Source organism: Danio rerio, chromosome 16 (assembly GCF_049306965.1).
Source record: "Danio rerio strain Tuebingen ecotype United States chromosome 16, GRCz12tu, whole genome shotgun sequence".
NCBI classification, from domain to species: Eukaryota; Metazoa; Chordata; class Actinopteri; order Cypriniformes; family Danionidae; genus Danio; species Danio rerio.
Window position 1 is genome coordinate 20,249,589 of NC_133191.1, and position 20,512 is coordinate 20,270,100.

The 20,512-nt window shown below is 33.6% G+C and overlaps 1 protein-coding gene and 2 long non-coding RNA genes across 13 annotated transcripts in view; all 3 read right to left on the bottom strand.

The window, feature by feature from the left end:
• Nucleotides 1–20,512, bottom strand: part of fhod3b (formin homology 2 domain containing 3b) — a 352,315-nt gene that overhangs the window by 299,573 nt on the left and 32,230 nt on the right. The window lies entirely within an intron of this gene.
• On the bottom strand, nt 1,099–4,657 carry LOC141378074 (uncharacterized). The gene is made up of 4 exons (XR_012391689.1): nt 4,539–4,657; nt 3,205–3,276; nt 2,619–2,706; nt 1,099–1,282 (listed from the first exon to the last, which is right to left on the bottom strand). It is a non-coding gene; the product is annotated as an uncharacterized lncRNA (long non-coding RNA).
• LOC141378073 (uncharacterized) lies at nt 5,153–7,515 on the bottom strand. Of its 2 annotated transcripts, none has more exons than XR_012391687.1 (5): nt 7,432–7,515; nt 6,933–7,023; nt 6,215–6,264; nt 5,526–5,633; nt 5,153–5,289 (listed from the first exon to the last, which is right to left on the bottom strand). It is a non-coding gene; the product is annotated as an uncharacterized lncRNA (long non-coding RNA). The 2 variants fall into 2 exon arrangements; XR_012391688.1 differs by having other exon boundaries at nt 5,526–5,824.

A 20,512-nucleotide genomic window follows, 5' to 3' on the forward strand; every position in this document is an offset into this window, starting at 1 on the left:
CCACTAGCTGCAGCAGCTGCTTATTTATAATAAACACGACACACTACTCTCAATAACAGTTGAAGATTTATTAATATTTTCACAAACATACAAATAGATTAACATACTTTTATCACACATAATGTTTTACCACATTTAAAACAAAACCAACAAGTTGTACTATAACCATGGCTGAAATACTGTGCAATAAAGATTTTAAATACAAAGTCCATTGCAGCATTTACATTAAGACCATAGGAATATTTACAAGTACTTCAAAACATGTACACTAAGGGTTACTATAGTTTACTATAGTAAAAACACAAATAACTTGTGTAAGCACATGCTATAATGCTTATAATTTCTTAAATAGTGTTAAAGAAAATGCATGTTTCCAAGACTAAAATTTTAAAATACAAGATAATACCAGTCATGTGTTCAGTATCCAAAAGACTTTCTTCAGGGAGTTACAATAATAAAAGAGGACACAAACACAAAATAAATACCAAGCAAACAATATTTACATTAGTAAATAAAATGATACAAATTAAAATAATTGTCTGATAAAATCTTATTAAAGTCTGTAGTCAATTTTTTTTTACAATTTTTTTTATAAATGGCATTCAACAATTTGCAATCTCCTCTGAACTAATAACACATCAATAATATAAAATAACAATACTTTCTCAGAGATAACCAGTTTTTTTAAGCAAACTCTAATGCACGACACAAAACAGATTTTGTCATTATATCCCTTAATTTCTGTTTAACGGAAATATTTTTTAACACATTTCTAATCACATTAGTTTTAATTACCCAGGTTAGGGTAATTAGGCAAGTTATTGTATATCGATGGTTTGTTCTGTAGACAGTCGAAAAAATAGCTTAAAGGGGCTGATAATATTGACCTTAAAATGTTTTTTAAAAAATTCAAAACTGACTGTTTTTATTCTAGCCGAAATAAAAGAAAAAAGACTTTCTCCAGAAGAAAACATAACATTTTCTTGCTCTGATATAATATATTATAATAATTAATATATATATATTTATATATATAAAACTGGTTGTAAATTGTGTACAATGTTTCAAGAAAACAGACAAAATTAAAAGAAATAACCTGTCATTTAGTTTTGTTTTATCTTGTGGAATGTTGCTTACACATAAAAGGGGATATATAGGTGGAATAAAGTGTGTCGCCATCCTCTAAATTGTTCTTATATGTTGTCTTCATCTTTAGTCTTCACTAGTGAGGCTGACCCAAACCGGGACTGCAGTAGCCAAACTAATCCTTGTAGTGGGAACCCTTAAATAAAGCAAGAAACCAAAAGGAGAAAGATTAGCATTGCAGCAGTTCATATTACCACAAATAAATATTATTTGTTTCATGACATATAACTGGAGTATGTGTTATGCAAGTGCCTAGCTAAAATAATTAATTTAATTTTACCTTAAAGACAGTGTCTGAGCACTAATTTTCAGAAAAGCCATTTGAAAGTTAAATTCCTTGTGAAATCATAATGAATGTTTTTTTTTTTTGGTTTTTAGTATCATTGTGTTAGTATAAATGTGTATCTAAATATATGTCTAATCTTCAGATACCACATTACATGCAAATTAAACTAAGTTTTGTCAACTAAAATGTCACACTGTACACCACATTTAATATATCATAGCTAGGGCCAGGAGGAATCTGCGGATTTTTTTTGCTATTTCTGCTGAAAATTATGGTGGAAGTCTGCGGATTTCTGCGGAATTATTTTGGGAGTATCATAACTTAAACCTTAATATATGAAATAAAAAAAAATAATATATTTAAGTTTTATTTAATGTTTAAAATGCAAATCCAATTAGATTCACTTTATTTGGTAAATAAAGCAAGTTTTTCATATAACATATCTAGTAAGACAGAAAATATTACTGTACAAACCTCATTGTACATAAATCAGACGAACATTTTAACATTAGTCAATAATATTACTGAAATTAATTTAAAAACTGAATAAATATAGATTTACACACATTTACTCAAGTAAATAAACAGAATTAATGATAGGCTAAACATCTGCGGAGTTCTGCAAAAAATCCGGGTCGGCCTAATCATAGCTTTATTTCTGCTACAAAAACAATTATATGTAGGCTATAGAGGAGGATATATAAAGAAATTATATATTCAACTCTCTAATTAAATGCACCTGATGCAGCTAATCGAGTCTTTTAGGCTTATTTGAAAACTTAAATGACGTGTTGGACCACAGTTGGACAACGCTCAGTGAGAATACTTTTTTGCACAAATTCTTTTTGTTTTAAAGAAACATGTCTGATTGTTAGCAATCATCAAAGAGCAAACTTTTTTGTTTTTCAAATAAATACTATGCTCTTAAAAATAAACTTTTCATACATCAAGAATACTATTTAAAATGTTTTATATTTAAAAAAACAGCTAGAGGACAGAATCAGTACATTGGAATACTATTTTTTCAGAAGGATCATGTGACACTATTAATTATATACACTGTATTAAATTCACAGTATTACTGCTTGACTGTATTAATTAAATAAAGCTGACACTATCAGAAGAGAATTTACCATACCAACCTAAAAGCTATGAAACAGTAGTGTATGTTTAAGATGTTACTTACTAGTCCTATTGTACTTTGGAGAGGTTGTCTGAAAGGAGGATCCCTTCAACTCAGCAGAATTCTCAGCAGACCATCATCGTACACCAATCTAAGAATAAAATAAGCAATTTGTTAAAAACCAAAAATATATATATTTTATATTTCCAGGTTTATAGGAAAGAAGAAAGCTAAAGCAGATTTAAAATGCAGGAAAAAAATAAAACCTATTGACAATTTAATGGCATAACATACCCCAAACTAAGTACGCTTAAATGGTTAATTTACATAAATGACAACTGCTGCACATTATACCAATATTAACTGTTAAGGATTCATTCATTCATTTTCTTTTGGGCTTAGTCCCTTTATTAATCTGGGGTCGCCACAGCGGAATGAAAGGCCAACTTATCCAGCATATGTTTTATGCAGCGGATGCCCTTTCAGCTGCAACCAATACACACTCGTTCACACACACTTATACACTATGGTCAATTTTAGCATACCCAATTCACCTATTTCTTTGGACTTGGGAAAACGGGAGCACCTGGAGGAAACCCACGCCAACACGGGGAGAGCATGCAAACTTCACACAGAAACGCCAACTGACCCAGCCGAAGCTCGAAGCAGCGACCTTCTTGCTGTGAGGCAAACGTGCTACCCTCTGCGCCACCGTGCTGCCCTGTTAGGGAATCAGATTAATATAAATGAATTGACATGTTTATTTAGTGTCTGACACATTAAATATTGCATTTTTAAATATTGTTTCATTTTAAGATTTATTTTAGAATTAACTATAGAACCTGGACATATCGTCACATTTTCATGCACAGAAGCATTTCCAAGAACATAGAAAAACAGAATAAAGGCCAACTGAAAAAATAAAAAATAAAAAAAACTCTGACTGAATGCCTTAAGTAACTGGCTAGGAATGGGCAGGTATAAGATTCTGAAGGTATAATCTTAGATAAAAATATCACAGTTTCACAGTATTGTGATTACTGCTCTGAAATGTGTTTTTTTATCTCTGTGTAAAAAACAGCTGCTTTTTCCCCATTGAACACAATATGTTTTATTTTAAGAAACATTTAAAATATTTTGTAACAGTAAACATGCCAGGCTAAATAATAATTTAATAAAATAGTACTATCTTCATTAAACTCAAAAACACTGAGTTCTTGTGAAGGCATAATAAGCTATTTGTTTTTCAGATGTTTGCTGAATCGTGAGCTGACCAGTAGCTTTTGATGTGGAGGGTCTTTTGCTGCTGTAAATAATGTTGGACTATTTTTTTAAGTCTTTGATAACGCGTTAAAAACCATATACAATGCATCCGGAAAGTATTGATAGCGCTTTACTTTTTCCACATTTTTAATGTTTCAGTCTTATTGTAAAATGTATTAAATTCATTAATTTCCTCAAAATTCTACACACAATCCCCATAATGTGTGTTGACCCGATTTTAGTTAATCATTTACAAGTCAATATTGCCTATATGGATTGTAATTAAAAAAAAAATAACATGTAAAATTGCAGTGTTAAATGCAATGCCATCAAACATTTTAGACGCACCAGTGCAAAAAGCTAGTCTAGAGCACTTGGAATGCTGGTGTAGTTCTAGTTAAATTCAGTTCAGTTAAAGCTGTATATGCAACAGGTCTCAAGTAGATGATATAGTATTTAACTAATCTTAACAACTAAACATTTACGAGTCTGTATTAGCCAGCTCATGTACTACAATGTAACATACTGTATATTGCCACCTTGATACTTAAGCTTTCTTTAAAATATTTTGTGTTCAACCGATTAATTAATTCTTTCATTTAATTTTTTCTGTGCAATAGTATAGCTTACACTGGTGTATTTGTATGGACCCCCCAAAATAGCGGAGGCCACTTTCTGGCCACCCAAGTATAAACTTCTAGCCTAGCCACTGTGAACTACCTGTCTGTCCTGCTCCAGAACTCTTTGTCGGCTGCTTGTATGTCTGGATACAGCTGCACAAGTCTTTTAACACTGACAAATACAGTCTCTGCACATCCTCACAACCAGGAGAACAGAATGATCAGGAGGACCTGAAAAATATAACCAACTGAAATCAGTTGAAATGTATTTTGTCTTGTAATGATGGCACAAAAATAAATTATTTTTCACAAAGGATGTGCTGTTACCTATGAAACATTCTATAATGAATGATCTTTTTGATCCTGTTTCCTTTATGTCATTCACTCAGAGATGGTTTGGACATTTGATTGTATCTAAACTGTAATGAATTTAAGTTACACAAACATTGATAGCAGGACCATTGATCTTGTAACTTATACAAATTGTTAAGTATTGAACAAGTCTGCAACCAAACTAGTCAAGTTAATAATACTATTCTCAACTCAACTATGATTAGTTGTCTTGTTTCTGCTGCCCAGACGGTCACACCTGCTGATAAAAAAGGAAAAAGTATGGTATTTTTACAACAATGAAACTGCAAACAACTTAACTATAAGGGGGTAAGCAGTGAGCATCTTTTATTATAAGCAATTTACTGAATACTTTGTCACTGGTATTACCTAAAAACCAAACGTCCCAAGTTTGGCTCATAGCTGTCCACACATCTGCCCAGTAGCTTGTGGTAATACTGAAGACACTGATCAGCTGGTCCAACTGAGTTTGGAGTTGAACTGCAATCAGGCATCCAATACTGCAAAGAAAGAGAAACTCACTTTGGGTTAACAAATAATGTAATCCCACACATTTCAAGTAATTGTGCAGTTAATTCTCTTAAAATGAATGAATGAATTCTCTTATTGAATTTTCTGAGAGCTTATGAATATATTTTGTCTTCCCAAAATAGCATGTACTGAAACACAAAATTATATAAATATAATTTAATAAGAGCGTGACGTGGTGGCACAATAAGTAGTGCTGTCGCCTTACAGCAAGGATGCTGACTCGAGCCGCAGCTGGATCAGCTGGCATTTCTGTGTGTAGTTTGCAAATTCTCTCTGCGTTTGCGTGGGTTTTCTCTGGGTGCTCCGGTTTTGCCTACAAGTCCAAAGAGATGGGGTACAGGTGAATTGGGTAGGCTTAATTGTCTGTAGTGTATGAGTGAGAACAAGCGTATATGGTTGTTTCCCAGTGATGACTTGCAGCTGGAAGGGCATCCACTGCGTAAAACATATGCTGGATAAGTTGACAGTTCATTCTGCTGTGGTTACCCCAGATTAATAAAGGGACTAAGCAGAAAAGAAAAGAAAATGAATGAATGAATGAATTTAATAAGAGTTAAACTGATCTGTTAACATGTCTGTCAGGAGCTGATCTACCTGTTGTCAAACTGATGAAAATGTTTTCTCAATTTACTTTAACATTTTTGTGTTTGTTTATGTTTTTATAACTTGCAGCCGTTGTTAAATTTAAAAGTATTTTAAACATGCATGGACATCTAAATGCATATAGGGCACATATCACAAAACATTATGAAATATTTCCAGATAAATCAATTTTGAATTAAAATGTATATTAATCTCCAGACTTGCATCTCCCTGATCTTTTTAAAAGAACGGCCATTCGTTTGCTCATCACTGTTTGACAAGTGTCTGGCAGTCAGTCAAAAATATACTTACATATAAAGATGTTCATCAGCTACACGGCTCTTAGGTTAAACTTAGACCTCCTTTTCAGTTGATGTGGAAAACAAAAGCAAAAGAAAGAAAAAACAAAACGACTGAATACAAGTTGCATATCATGCCTGTACAAATCAAAATGTATTCATTTAGGGCTTAAATTGACTTGTTTGAGGATGAGTTAAGGTGTAAGGGATGGGTGAACAGTGTAAATATACATGTAATTCATAGCTATGATGTAAAGCTAAATTTTCAGCATCATTACTCAAGTCTTCAGTGTCACTTGATCTTTCAGAAATCTTTTTTTAAGATGTTGATTTAGTGTTTGAGGTTGAACTAATATAATGGTGATTATCAAATGGTGCTGATTTGCTGCTCAAGAAACATTTCGGATTGCTATCAATGCTAAAAACAGATGTGATGACAAATAATTTAGTGTAAACTTTTTTCTAAGATTTAATAAATCAATTAATCATAAAAAATTAAACAAAATGAAAATCACAAATATTACTTCATTAGCAGCAAATCTGCATATTTATTAAGTTCTGAAGAATCATGTGATGTGAAATTTAACACCACTCACATGTTTCAATGTCAAAACTTTCTTAAAACAACTGCAATAAAGACAAGTAACAGATGCATAATATATAGACATGTAACATGTGCATAATGATGTGCAATGGAAATTCATATGAATTAATCCTATGCTTAAAGTTACCTGTCTTTCCTGTATCTCTGTGATCAGCTCCCTTCAGAAATTTAGGAATCTTGAGTTATATTTTCTGTAGCAGGGGGTTATTCTCTCACTCCTGAAACCACAGAACACTTTTTTACTTAACATTTAGTTTAAGATACCATGAAATATCAAAACACGATTGAACTTTTGATTCACGGTCCTTTACAGTAACGTTACAATGCGTATTTTAGACTACATATGGAGTGCATTCAATAAAACATTGACAAAACCTCTCATCTACACATAAAGAATAAATAAAAGCCAAAACTTTAACAAACAAGTTTAACAAGAGCTAACATTAAGTTAACGTAATATTACCCCGACGCTAACGTTACCAGTGCTAATATGCTAACGGACTTTTACGAAGACTTACCACTCTTATATAACATAATATTCAACTGAATATTCATCAATTGCCAATAATAAATGTGTGAGGAACAGTTTTATGTAGTATTTGCTTTGTTTTAGAGACTAAACTTACCTGAAAACAGTCAAAACGGCAGCTTGAGAGAAGTCGTGTTGTGTCTTTTAGGTGGTGTCGTGTCGTGTTGTAGCTTCGTTTCCCATAGCAACATCCTCTCCGCTCCAGTGTTGGAAGCAAGACGCGCGCGCGCACATTAAAGTCTTGCTGTATTGCATTTATAAACATGATCACTCCATAGACAATTTAAATAATAACCTTGTATTTTAAATCTTGAATTTAAAATGTATTTAGCAGTTTTATATACGCTATTATCTTTAAGACGAGCTTTATAGCCTACTAAACTGTTACAAAACAAACACTTTATTTGTGCATTCACTGTCAAAAATAAATAACCAATAAATATAAATGCAAGTATATATAAAACAAAGATGTCACTCTGTAAAAAGGTGTTTATTTTAATTAAACAGCCGAAATGCAGAACATACTTGATTTTTACACTGGGAAAAATGTATTAGAAAAAGCCACAATAAAAAAAAGCAAACAGCAGTTAACAACAGAAAAAAATAACGTTTTCATTATTAAAGCATAACAATAAAACTTTTTATATTTTAATGAATTAAAATCATGTGTTGTAGGCTTTTTGGTCAGTTTTACTGCATTAATGTAGGCTATTTAAAGCTGGACCGACCGACGCAGTTCACATGATGCATGTCGCGTTTGTCTAATTTATTATGCACGCAAAAACTTACTTGTAAACCAAATATGTTGCCGGATTCTTTCATGGGCATGAGAGATCAAGTGCTTATGAAGTGCTTCGTCGGCCTCTGGTCGTTAACCGATGCAGAGCCGACGTTTGTTGAGCTGGAACAATAGAACACACGACCGAACGATCATGCTTATGTTTGGCCGACCATATACCGATGTTAGAATTAAAGGGGCCGACGTGTTGACCTTCGGCCGACGTCGGCCCAACGTATGTGTGCTGTCTGGGTAATTATTTATAGGCTAATTGATGTCTGTGCGTAAAAGGTTTCCCTATCTATGAGAGCGAAAGTGAAAGTTAATAATTTATCTCTCATTCTCGCGAAGTAGATGCTGTTTAACTGTTTTCTTGCTAATGATATGCTCAGTTTTTACACGTACACTTACTTTACGTCATGTAAATAGCAAATGCGCTTTTGGTACGACACAACTGGCTCTTAAAGGGAATGGGAGATGAGACTCTGATTGGTTTATTCTCAAAACACACCTATAACTCATTAAGAAAATAAACTCAGCCTTTTTAGACCATGCGCCACGACCCCAAACAGATTTTCCCATCCTTAAAATAGCAAAAATGCGCCATGCGTTTTGCACTCTGCGCATGGACTGTCAAAATAGAGCCCAATGAGTTCTGACAATCAAAGGTTCTGTTAACTTTTGAATTTTTTTGTAAAGTTTTAATTGTATTCATGTTTATTTAGTTTTAGCACTTCAGCTTTAAACAAAAAGGCTCATTTATGCCTAGATTTTTTCATTCATTCATTATCTTGTAGGCTTAGTCCATTTATTAATCCGGGGTCGCCACAGCGGAATGAACCGCCCAAGATTTTTTGTAAATAGTTTAAATTACATGTTAGATGCACTTAAAAAATATTTTGTTACTTGTTTAAACTAATTGTTTAAAATAAGGTGAAAACAAAACAATTTTTAAGAATTTTTGGGGAGAATTTTTATGTTGTTATGTTATGTTTTGCTATGTTATGTTGTTATGTTATGATATGTTACGTTACGTTACATCACGTTACATTATGTTATGTGTTAAGTCCACTTAAATTTGTAAAATTGCTTAAATTAACTTAATCGATTTGTGTTGGGACAACATAAAAGAATTGTGTGGAAGTCAGCATTTTTTTTTTGAATGCTGAGTTCCACACAATCTATTGGTGTTAGGATAACAAAAATTAATCAAGTTAACTTATTTATTTTCACAATTCACAACAATTTTAATTATTTGAATGTAAAACAATTAGGTATCCCCCCAAAAAAATTAAGAATTGTGTTGTGTTTTTAAATAAGTAATTTGACCACAAAGCAAACATCATTTTTTGAGTGTGTATTTTTGTGCTTCCATTTTTTTTAATTATGTGTTAAGTCATTTTGTTTTAACTTTTAGTTTTTTGTATTTTGTATAGTTTTTGTATTTAGATTTATTTATATATAAAATATCACACGAGTAGCAGTGCGATATGGCTGTATATCGGCAGTGGTGGGAGGCGTGCATTAGTGTCCCCACCAGTGCCGATATGCAGCCATACCGCAGTGCTACGAGTGTGATATTGCGTTTATACAACAGTTTGATGGCATTGTGGATATAAAAACTAAATCAAACATGGTGGGTCTCAAAAACCCTTTTGTATGAGGAACTACTTTCTTCCGCCTTGGATTCAAATCATAAGCTGACAGTTAAACAGCTGTTAAAACAGTTAGAAGCATCTTTTAAACTTTAGATCTGTAGTGTCTGCTTTTTGCTGGGTGTTTGTGGGCGGAGTAATACACAAAGGGTAAAGAGGCTGTAGAAGTTCTGATATTGCAGATTGAATATTCAGCCAATCAGATTTGAGAACCAGACAGAACTGTTGTAGAAATATATATATATAAATATATATATATATATATATATATATATATATATATATAAATATATATATATTAGCCCTGTCAAAATTAACGCGTTAACGCATGCGATTAATTTTAAATAATTAACGCGTTTAAAAAAAATTAACACAATTAACGCAGTTTTTTTTTACTTCCTGTTGTGGTGGACGTGTGTTCAACATGCAATAAATGTGGGCAAGACCAAGGAAGCACTTTTTGAAGGCAAGTTCCAGTATAAAACAATTAGTTGCATCACAGGTTATCCAGAGTTTCATGCAATTTCAGGTGTTACATTTTTAACTTTCGACTTCTGTTGTAAGTTGATACCGCATGGCGAACAGAAAGAAAATCCTCCGCATTTCGTGACTCTGTTTTCTTTTAAGGTATTGTTCCTTTTAAGGCTACACGGTAGAATTTTAATAAGAATATAATCTTCATATTAAAATCGGAGTATTGGTGTCTTATGTGAATGTACTCAGAAAGTCTCTGGTGAAGTCGCGAGCTGTCAAAGAGGGCATTACTCTGACTTTCAGCATGAGCCCTCCAAGTTTAGCATGTTTCCTCATTAAACGCAACGAAAGCGTATGCTTCGCGTTGTTGTGTCAGAATCCTTGTGAAATAGAGTAATACTTTAGGACGCTTAGTTTAAGCAAATTTGATGAACGTGATCATGCGTGTTGAATCTGAGGGGAGTCGCTACAGTATGGAAGGCCGTTGGGGCCAAAACATCTGCAGCGCGTTGTGTGTGTGTGTCTGTGTGTGTGTCTGTTTCAGGCCCTTTGAGGGGTGTCAGGGGTGGAGTGAGCGACGTATCGGAGTAGGGGCGAGAGGGGTGTGCAATGTATTTAACGACCGGTTTGCAAGAAATTATCATTCATTTGCGGGCATTTGGGAGTCTCTGTGCACTTGCGGGATACTAGTCTTAGCAACTGGATAAATGTAAAGGAGGATTAAGCAAAATTGTTTCTACTCTATAACTAATGTTCTCAACTCACAGCAATAAAACTTTACAATGAGTGCAACAGTTTGTATTCTATAGTTTATTATTATAATTTTTCATTTTCCATATCTGCAATTCCTGTATTTTGGCATTTTTTTGCACTCCACTTAGAATCCAACATGGAAATCAATGTTTTCTTTATTGATGTGTTACAAGTTAAACAAAAATTCTATTAAACAATTATATTTTGAATTTAAATATTTTTTGTCTTGCGTTTACATTAATTTTACATTTAAATAGCCAAAATTACAAGTTTCAATATTTTAAATGCGATTAATCGAGATTATTTTTTAAAAAGGTGCGATTAATTAGTTAATTTTTTTAATCAATTGAAAGCACAAATATATATATATATATATATATATATATATATATATATATATATATATATATATATATATATATATATATATATATATATATATATACATATATATATAGACACACACACACACACACACACACACAAATCAGAATAGTCAGAATAATTAGCCCCCTTTGAAATTTTCTTTCTTTTTTAAATATTTCCCAAATGATGTTTTACAGAGCAAGGAAATTTTAATATCTTATAATATTTTTTTCTTCTGGAAGAATTCTTATTTGTTTTATTTTGGCGATAATAGAAGCAGATTTAAAATGTTTAAAAGCCAATTTAAGGACAAAATTATTAGACCATTCAAGCATTTTTTAAATAGTCTACAGAACAAACTATCCTTATACAATTATTTGCCTTATTACCCTAACCTGCCTAGTTAACCTAATTAACCTAGTTAAGCCTTTAAATGTAAATTTTTGTTTCTTGAAAAATATCTAGTAAAATATTATTTACTGTCATCAAGGCAAAGATAACTAAAAAATCTGTATTTAGAAATGAGTTATTAAAACCAACTTTATCGTCACTCTCTTGTAATTTTATCACAATTATTCCTGTGCGGCAGTTTGATTGACATGCAATCTATGCTGGGCGAAGGGTCAGTTGACATTATTTCACATAACTTAGACTTTACTTCTTGCATTGTATTTTTCCCTCTCATAATTATCTCACTCTTATATCACTTCAGTATATCCTAAAATGTGGCTTTCTTTCTTTCTTCAAACATAATCCCACAAGTCTCCCCTCCTTTTTATAATCTGAGGCAAAACAAGCTTTCATAAATTACTGCTAACAGCGAACCAAAAGTCTCATGTCAAATAAATCAGCTGCAAACCTATGTAATCAAACCAAATTAAACAAGTACGTTTTTCTTTAACCTCAGTGAATAATTATTGACTCGCACTTTTATTAGACGACTCTGCTATCTTTTCTAGCCACCGAGTTGACACAGGCTCAAAAAACACCAGTGAATGAAGGCTCGATTTTTGGCATCTGAAGCCATTATTGGACATAGCCACAAATATTTAGGGATGTATTTGTGGTAATGCGGATGCAGGTCTAGCGCCATTATATTTCCACTGGATTGAGCTCCAATTCAAAACATAGTTGACAGAATAGTAAGTGAATGGATGAGTGAGAGGCTGAAGGGCCGCTTCATTGGTCTCTGAGAGGTGAACGGTAGTGCCAACTAGCATGTTTTTTTCTCTATTCTGTCAGTCTTCAAGACCCCCCCTTCAAATCCCAAGAGGCTATCAAGAGTGTGCATTATTAGACCCATGCAGAGTGTCTGAGTGGGCTGTGGAGAGCAGGAATGGAGGACTACATTACTGTTAATAACAGGGTAATTCAGCGCAGTGGGCTTTTATGGTCTGGATGGGCTGGAGTTCACAGCCCCCTTCCATTTACTGCTGCTCTGCTTTATTGCGGGGTCTGAAAACCTTGGCCAAAGTGCGTGATTAAAACCAAACCCATTTCTCCTCCTTCTAGTCTGTTTTGTGGGCTTGCATCTTGCTTTGGTGTGATGTGCCTGACCTACATTTCATATATTGAGGAAAGCACACACAAAAAAAAGTAGGCTAATTGGCTCAAGGAATAATTTGAGATCCCTTTGTTGCCGTTTCATTGTTGCCACTGTATCTTCTTACTGTTTACATTAGGCCTGTGATGAATTATCAGGCTTATGCTTCTTAGGCTTCTTAATTCGCAAAGCATTCAGTTCTGGCTTTTAGTTCTTTTCAAGCTGAGATTAACTGTTCTGAGTGCATTTACTCCATTGATTTGACGTACGTTGTTGGTGAAGTCACCATCAGATGTGACTTTTTGCTCGTTGCTCATCTGCGTCCTTGAAGATTTGTTTCTAAAAGTGAGTTTTGGAGGCCTGTGATGGGATTCCAGCGGTATAATCAGAAATGGATACAGATTAGACGTTGCATTCCACAGGTGCCTCAGTCATATGAAGTCACTTTGGGCTCTGATTAAGGAATGATCCTCCAACGCCTCACTTTGTTTTGGATATCTCTGTGTCACTGTGGCTTAACCGTCCTAATCATTACCACACCACCTCATGCTGAAGAAGCTGAGCCTGACACAAGGCCTTCGGTTTAATCTCGCATCGATGTTAGGACAAACCGTCAGTTCTGGTTAAGCAACAATGCTGAATGAAACTAACACGTCCTAAAACAACAGCTGAATTATTAGCCCCCCTGAATTATTAGCACCCTTGTTTATTTTTTTCCCAATTTCTGTTAAACGGAGAGAAGATTATTTCAACACATTTCTAAACATAATAGTTTTCTGTTAAATAAAATCACAATTAAATAAAAGTCACAGCATGAAACATAAACTTGCTAGTCAATTGTGAGTTGTATAGAGTTAGATTGACATTTAAAACTCACAATTAAAGTCACAATTGCAAGATAAAAACTACTGCAATATGAACAATAAATGTTAAGTTTCAATTTCTCATTTGATTCTTCTTGTCATGCATTGTTTGTCATGCTGTCTTCGTGCAGTACGGAGGAAACCGAGGTAGTTTAACTCTTCCAATCAGGGCTTTACATTAACACCCGCCAACCCGCCAAATGCGGGTAGATTTCAGCTCTGGCTGGTTAGACAGACACCTCCATAGCCACTTTGGGTGGTTGGAAATAATTTTTAAATTGTAGTGTTCTTAAAAGCAGGGTTCGACAATAAGCATGGCTTAATATTTGTGCAAATGTAATATTAGAATCGAGAAGCAGCACGACTGACAAAAATAACTGTGTTCGCGCGAGCAAAAGAATGGTGAATGAATACAGAATAAGAGCATGATCAGTCACGCTAACAGCTGATGTGTTGCTCGCAACTGTTAAAAAAGCATGCGCGCTCACGTTTACTTGCGCAAAGCAACCATGCCAAGAGGAAGCGCAACGGGTGCGACTGGTTCCCTTTGAAATAGGCTGGACAAAGAGCGATGATTGTGCACCCACCATCCTGCTGCTTTCAAGAGCTCAAAATTTAAACAAAATACACATATTTTATTGTAAGCAGCAGTGTTCACTGCTTTCATTTTAATTATTCTTAGAAGAGATTGTTAACAGGCCTAACATTAACCATGTGCAAGGTATGTTTCACCTGCTTTCTTTTGCTTACAGTTATTTTTGTTAATATGGTTTAATTATCATTATTTACAATAACATTGCTTTAATGGGAGATTACTCCCCGTTTAAGTGTAGTTAAGTGGTGATCTGGGACTTTTAGCCAGGACAGATTACTGTAAATATTTTAGATACATGACAATAATTGATTTTTTAAATGTAATGTTTTTTTAAAGAAAAGTTTTGTTGAATTAAAAAGTGCACCTATCACGCTATATTGTCCATGTTTTTACACATTAAAAAATTGTGGCTAAAAAATACTTATTTGGTGTGATCAGAGATAAATTTGGTAAATCCTTAATTTTGAACCCTGAAAAATCATGAAATAAAAAATGATTACAATGTGACACAACCAATTTGCTCATGCACACTGAGCAAGCTAATACACAATACACAAGAAGTTAAATGAATGAGAAAGCATGTAGACATAACACATTGTCTAAATCAAGTAATTTAGCATGTCAAAGTCAAATGTGAGCAAAATATATTTTCCCAACAAGAAAAGTATGGCTAGCGAAAATGGCGAGCGGCTAGTAATGCTGGAAATCGACTAGCCACAGTGGCTGGTGATCAAGAAAGTTAATGTCAAGCCCTGCTTCCAATCTACAATTGGATGGTTGGATGATTTTCTGACATGTCCGAAATGTTGGTCAACCCTTGTGTTTCTACAAACCACCTCTAGAAACACTCTCTCTCCACATGCACCAGACACTTTTCTTAAACTCCACCTTACAAGGACTCAATAAGAAAAACAATGTGCACTTGTTAAATGCACCACCACTACTTGTTTTTATCAACCTTAAATACCTCCTTTGTACAATATCTTGCAGAACATTGTAGCCTGTCTTATGTTATGTGTAGGTATGGAACAATAACCGTTTTCAAGGTATACCGTGGTTTGAAAGTCAAGGTTTTAACACCGCCGAAATTTTCTGCTATACCGTTCCTGAGGTAAATGCAAGAATATTTATTTATTTTATTTTATTTATTATTTTTTGTAGGACAACAGTATCTCCAGCAGAAAAGATATCCAAATACGCCATTTTAAATTGTAAAAAATCTGTGTTTTTGAAACAAATGAAGACAACAGAAGTCAATGATTCATTCGAATTATTTAGCCTGACAAGTTTACTCAGGGTATCTGTGGGGTCTTAAAAAGTCTTAAATTTCAAAAAACAAATTTTAGGTCTTAAAAGGTCCTAAAAAATACACTGAAATATTGTGTTGTAGGTCTTAAATCATTTTAAACGGGTTTTAATTTTCCATGTAAATCTATACCCAATTGGGCCAACACTCATCCAAACACTAACAATATCCTTCAATAAAAGTTTTAAGAAACAGTTATTTATTAATTCTGTGTACTACATGGTTTAATTATCTTCCTTACAATAACATTTGTTTTTTAAGTTTTTTTTTTTTTACTTGGCTATTAAAAAATCTTAAGGGTTTAGCCTTGTGCAAGTCTGAAAATTCATTTATTACGCTCTTGAAATGTCTTAAATTTGACTTGATGAAACCTGTAGAAACTCAGTTACTGCTCCAACATATTTTAAATGTTTCTCAAAAGAAAATATCCATAAAATTGTGTCCAAAGGGGTCCTTTTTTTTCTTTTTTTTCTTTTTTTTTTTTTTTGCAAGGGTTTTGTACCGTCAGAACCATACCAGCCCATGCCTATAGTTATGTGTTTATAACACAGGGAGAACATGCAAACTCCACACAGAAACGCCAACTGACCCTGCCGGGGCATGTTCGTTATGCATACAGTAGGTTTAAAAAAGTCCAGTGTTGTATTCATATTTATTATTATGTTTATTTATATAGCATTGCGGTGCTGCAAAACATGATACTTCATACCACTGTATGTAGAGACATTTAGCAGAATGACAATAAAGCTCAACTTAAACTTTAGACTCAACTTTGCACTTTGAAATCGCACATTTAAATCAGAGCTATGAAATGATTAAGTTATGATATTTTTACTGTAGAAGTTATTTGAAAATCTACTTTTAAAAAGTGAGTAGACCTGTTGCCTAAAAGCAACAAATTGACTTTACACAAATAATTGAGTAAACCCATTGTAACTTGGAACTGTTAACTTTTTTGTTTAAAATTTTTTGTTTGTTTTAACAATTTTAAGGCAATGGGTTCATCCTGAAATCCCTGATTTATCAATGGTCGCTACTTCGAAATGAACCTCCTAACTTTTTCAAGTCAAGTTTAAAAGCAAATAATTTACTTTTTTATGTAAAGTCAACTTCTCACTGTTTACAGTGTAATAGTATTTTAATTGCAACATTTTAAGTTATGAGTTCACAATTAAAAGTAATAATTACAGTGGAAGTGATAAAATAAGCAACTATGAGGCACAACTGTAAAATATATATTTCACCTTCTGTATAATTGTGGAATTTAAAGCCAGACAGGAGATTTCGAGATACAAAGTCACACGTATACAACAAAGAAAGTCGAAACAATTTTGAACAAAAAAGGAGTGCCAGACAGAAACATTGACTCCCACAATAATGCTTTAAAAGTAAAAGTTCAAGTGCAACAGACAGGGGTCAAGAAAAAGTGTTTGAAACCATGCCTAATTCTAAAAGGAGAATCTATTCTTGAACTTTGCTCAACAAGACAATTAACTGTGGATCTTGCCAGCTTACTTAAGACAGGAGGCTGACATCATTGCTGCCCTTGCCAACCAGTCAGGTATTTTGAGGGCTCGCTGAATAAAGGCCTGTCCCAGAACGTCTGTGGTATGTGCAGAAGATAAAAGAGCATGTGCCGCGAGATTTGAAGGTCTTTCTGATAGCTTTAGATTAAATGTTTTATGGAATGCATGTGACAAGATTGTGCTTATAGCTGCCTCCAATGTAACATGATGTGAATACATACTGAAATGTAGGTATTAAGAAAATAGTCACCCAAAGGCTATTAAGAATCAAGCCAGCGCCTTCATGTAAACTTTGTATGTCTTTCAAGGCAGTTATCCGTCTATTGGTCTTCTATGGTGAAAGTAAGGGCTCTCTCAAAGTCAAAGACTTCTCACGAAGACCAGGAGAAATTATTTCTCAGTTGCATTTTTTATGAATGCAGCATAGACTACTCAACACATAAAGACTACAACTTAGACATCTATATTAAATAAAGAATAGAGTCACTTGATCATCATCATAAGGGATTCAGTAATTCAAAGTGACTGTTAGCATATAGTTAACATGTCTATTTAACCTCATATGGGTGATTCTGGAATTATTTTTTTTTTAATCTATATTCAACAATTTACCATCTACATTTTGAAGATAAACCTTCTTTTATTTTTCAAAAGTAAAAATGTATTGAAAGTTTGGATTAATAACGCAAATGATATCCAGTTATCCCCAAAAATAATGTTTGTTTTTTGTAATAAAGACATTTTGTATTAACTTAAAAAATATTAAATTACCTTCACTATATATATATATTTGACTGACTTTGCCTCCTAAATCTTATTTTAGCATTAGAAACCATTAAAAACTGAAGTCTTATTAATTAGAATTAAGTAATTTACTCTGCTAAGGTACATTTACATGAAACATCTCTTTTCTGTTTTGTTTGTCATTTCAGTAATTATACAGTTAACTTTGTTACATTGGTTATAAAAGGCAAAACATTTTAAAGCACTTATAGAAAAAACATGTTTATACCAACCAAACCATTCTATACCAACCATTTCTACCAACCAAAGGCATTTAGTCATGTTATTAATTCTTCTCTCATTAATTGGTACAAAATCTTTAAGATACATCAATAGTAATTAATTATTTGTCAACTGTTATTGTTATGTTTCAGTGAATTACTCGTTCACTAAAAAAACAATAATATGATGAAAATATGAACAATTGAAGAGTTCAGATGCAAAAACCTCTTAGTGCCAAAAAAAAATTCCTCTAAAATTTGTTTTCTCAGCCTCCTATGTTAATGTTTAGTTATTTCACTTTAAAGGCAATGAAAATAGGCTTTGCGCTGAATGTAAAATTACTGGAACTACACATAACAGTGTGAGAAAAATGCTAATTTTAGATGAAAATTTCAAATGGCACTTAGAGGTTTTTGCATCTAATCTATTCAATTATAATTTAGACATACAATGTGGTAACTGATTTTGGGTGAGCATCTTCAACTAAAGCACAAAATGGTGGAAAATGCCAGCTCTGTTATTGTTAACTCTTAGTTTTTAAAAAAAAAAAAAAAAAAAAGTTAAATGAAACAGTTAAATGAACAGAATCAAAAGTTCCCTATCATATTTAAGCATTTTTTCATTTGTTTTACATTAATGAATTCAGCTTTCTGTAAATTATACATTTTCTGTATCACCAGTTTAGAGTAAATTAAGGGAAAATGCTTGAAATGTACTCGCAATTCTGGAATAATTATGGAAACACACCAGTGCTTTGTGTGAGTGGTTTCTTCAAATATTTTTAAAATTTGGGAATCAAAACATTAGAAAAAATTAAGGAATAGGTTTTATTTTCCCATAAACATTGAGTGACAATATTCATGCAGCACTTCAGTTCCAAAAAAGACAAGAAAACTTTTTTTTTCTTTTTCTGTAAAAATCAGGATTATTTTGTGCAACAATTATTGTGTGTTTTAATTAAATGGGCTTTATAAAAGAATTGTTCCTGTACTAATAACATGTTACTATTTAACAATAGTTTTGTATAGTTTCATAGTAAGTATTCATAGCGCTTCACTTTTTCCAAAATATTTATGTTACAGCCTTATTCCAAAATGGATTAAACTCATTTATTTCCTCAAAATTCTCCACACCATACCCCATAAAGACAATGCGAAAAAAAAGATTTTTTGAAATAGTTTCAGATTTATTAAAAATAAAAAAAACTGAAAAATCACATATACATAAGTATTCACAGCCTTTGCTCAATACTTTGTTGATGCACCTTTGGCAGCAATTAGAGCCTCAAGGCTTTTTGAATATGATTTCATAAGCTTGGCACACCTGTCTTTGGGAATTTTTGCCCATTCCTCTCTGCCCATACCTCTCAAGCTCTGTCAGGTTTGATGAAAAGCGATGGTATACAGCCATTTTTAGATCTCTCCAGAGATGTTCAATATGATTAAGGTCTGGGCTTTGGCTGGGCCACTCAAGGGCATTCACCGAGTTATTGTGAAGCCACTCCATTGATATTTTAAGAGTGTGCTATAGGTCATTGTCCTGCTGGAAGATCGCTCCAGTCTGAGATCAAGAGCACTCTGAAGGAGGTTTTCATTCTGGATGTCTCTGTATATTGCTGCATTCATCTTTCACTCTATCCTGACTAGAGTTGGGTACTGAAACCCAGTGCCATTATAGCACCAGTACCTTTGTAACCGATATGTACAGGATCAAATCAGCAAATGAATTTCGGTGCCTAATTTCAGTGCCACTGGTGCTGCGACAAGGACGTAAGAAGCATCAAAGGGGTGTATCAAAGGCACAGACTATCTCTAAACATTTAATTCCAAACAACTTTATGGAATGCGGACAGGCAATGTCAAGCGATTGCTATTGGGGAATGGACGCAGTACAGCATATTCAGCCTTGTTTTCGGTGAGCGAGAGCGACACTCTTCAGATCAACACGCATGACCACGTTCCTCAATCTTGCTTAAAATATGCATTCTAAAGCGTATTTTACAAGCAAGGGATCTGACACGGCAACGTGCTTTACAAAAGTTGCATTTAAGACATGCATATACGTATGGCTGCATTTTATGTTTAAGCGAACGATACGGGGCGGTGTGACATCGTTCCTTTGCACGCTTACCGGCTGACAGCTTACCTCTATGTGGAGGGCTTTTCTGCCGCAACCAGTTTGTCCAGTTAGCTCATCATGTACGTCGGCGGACTTGAGACGCAGAGAGGAGCTGACCACGACAACGGGTTTAAGTCTGGGAAAGAGCGGTTCCAGAAATCGGGTAAGACAAAAACAGAATCCAAAAAATAAAGTG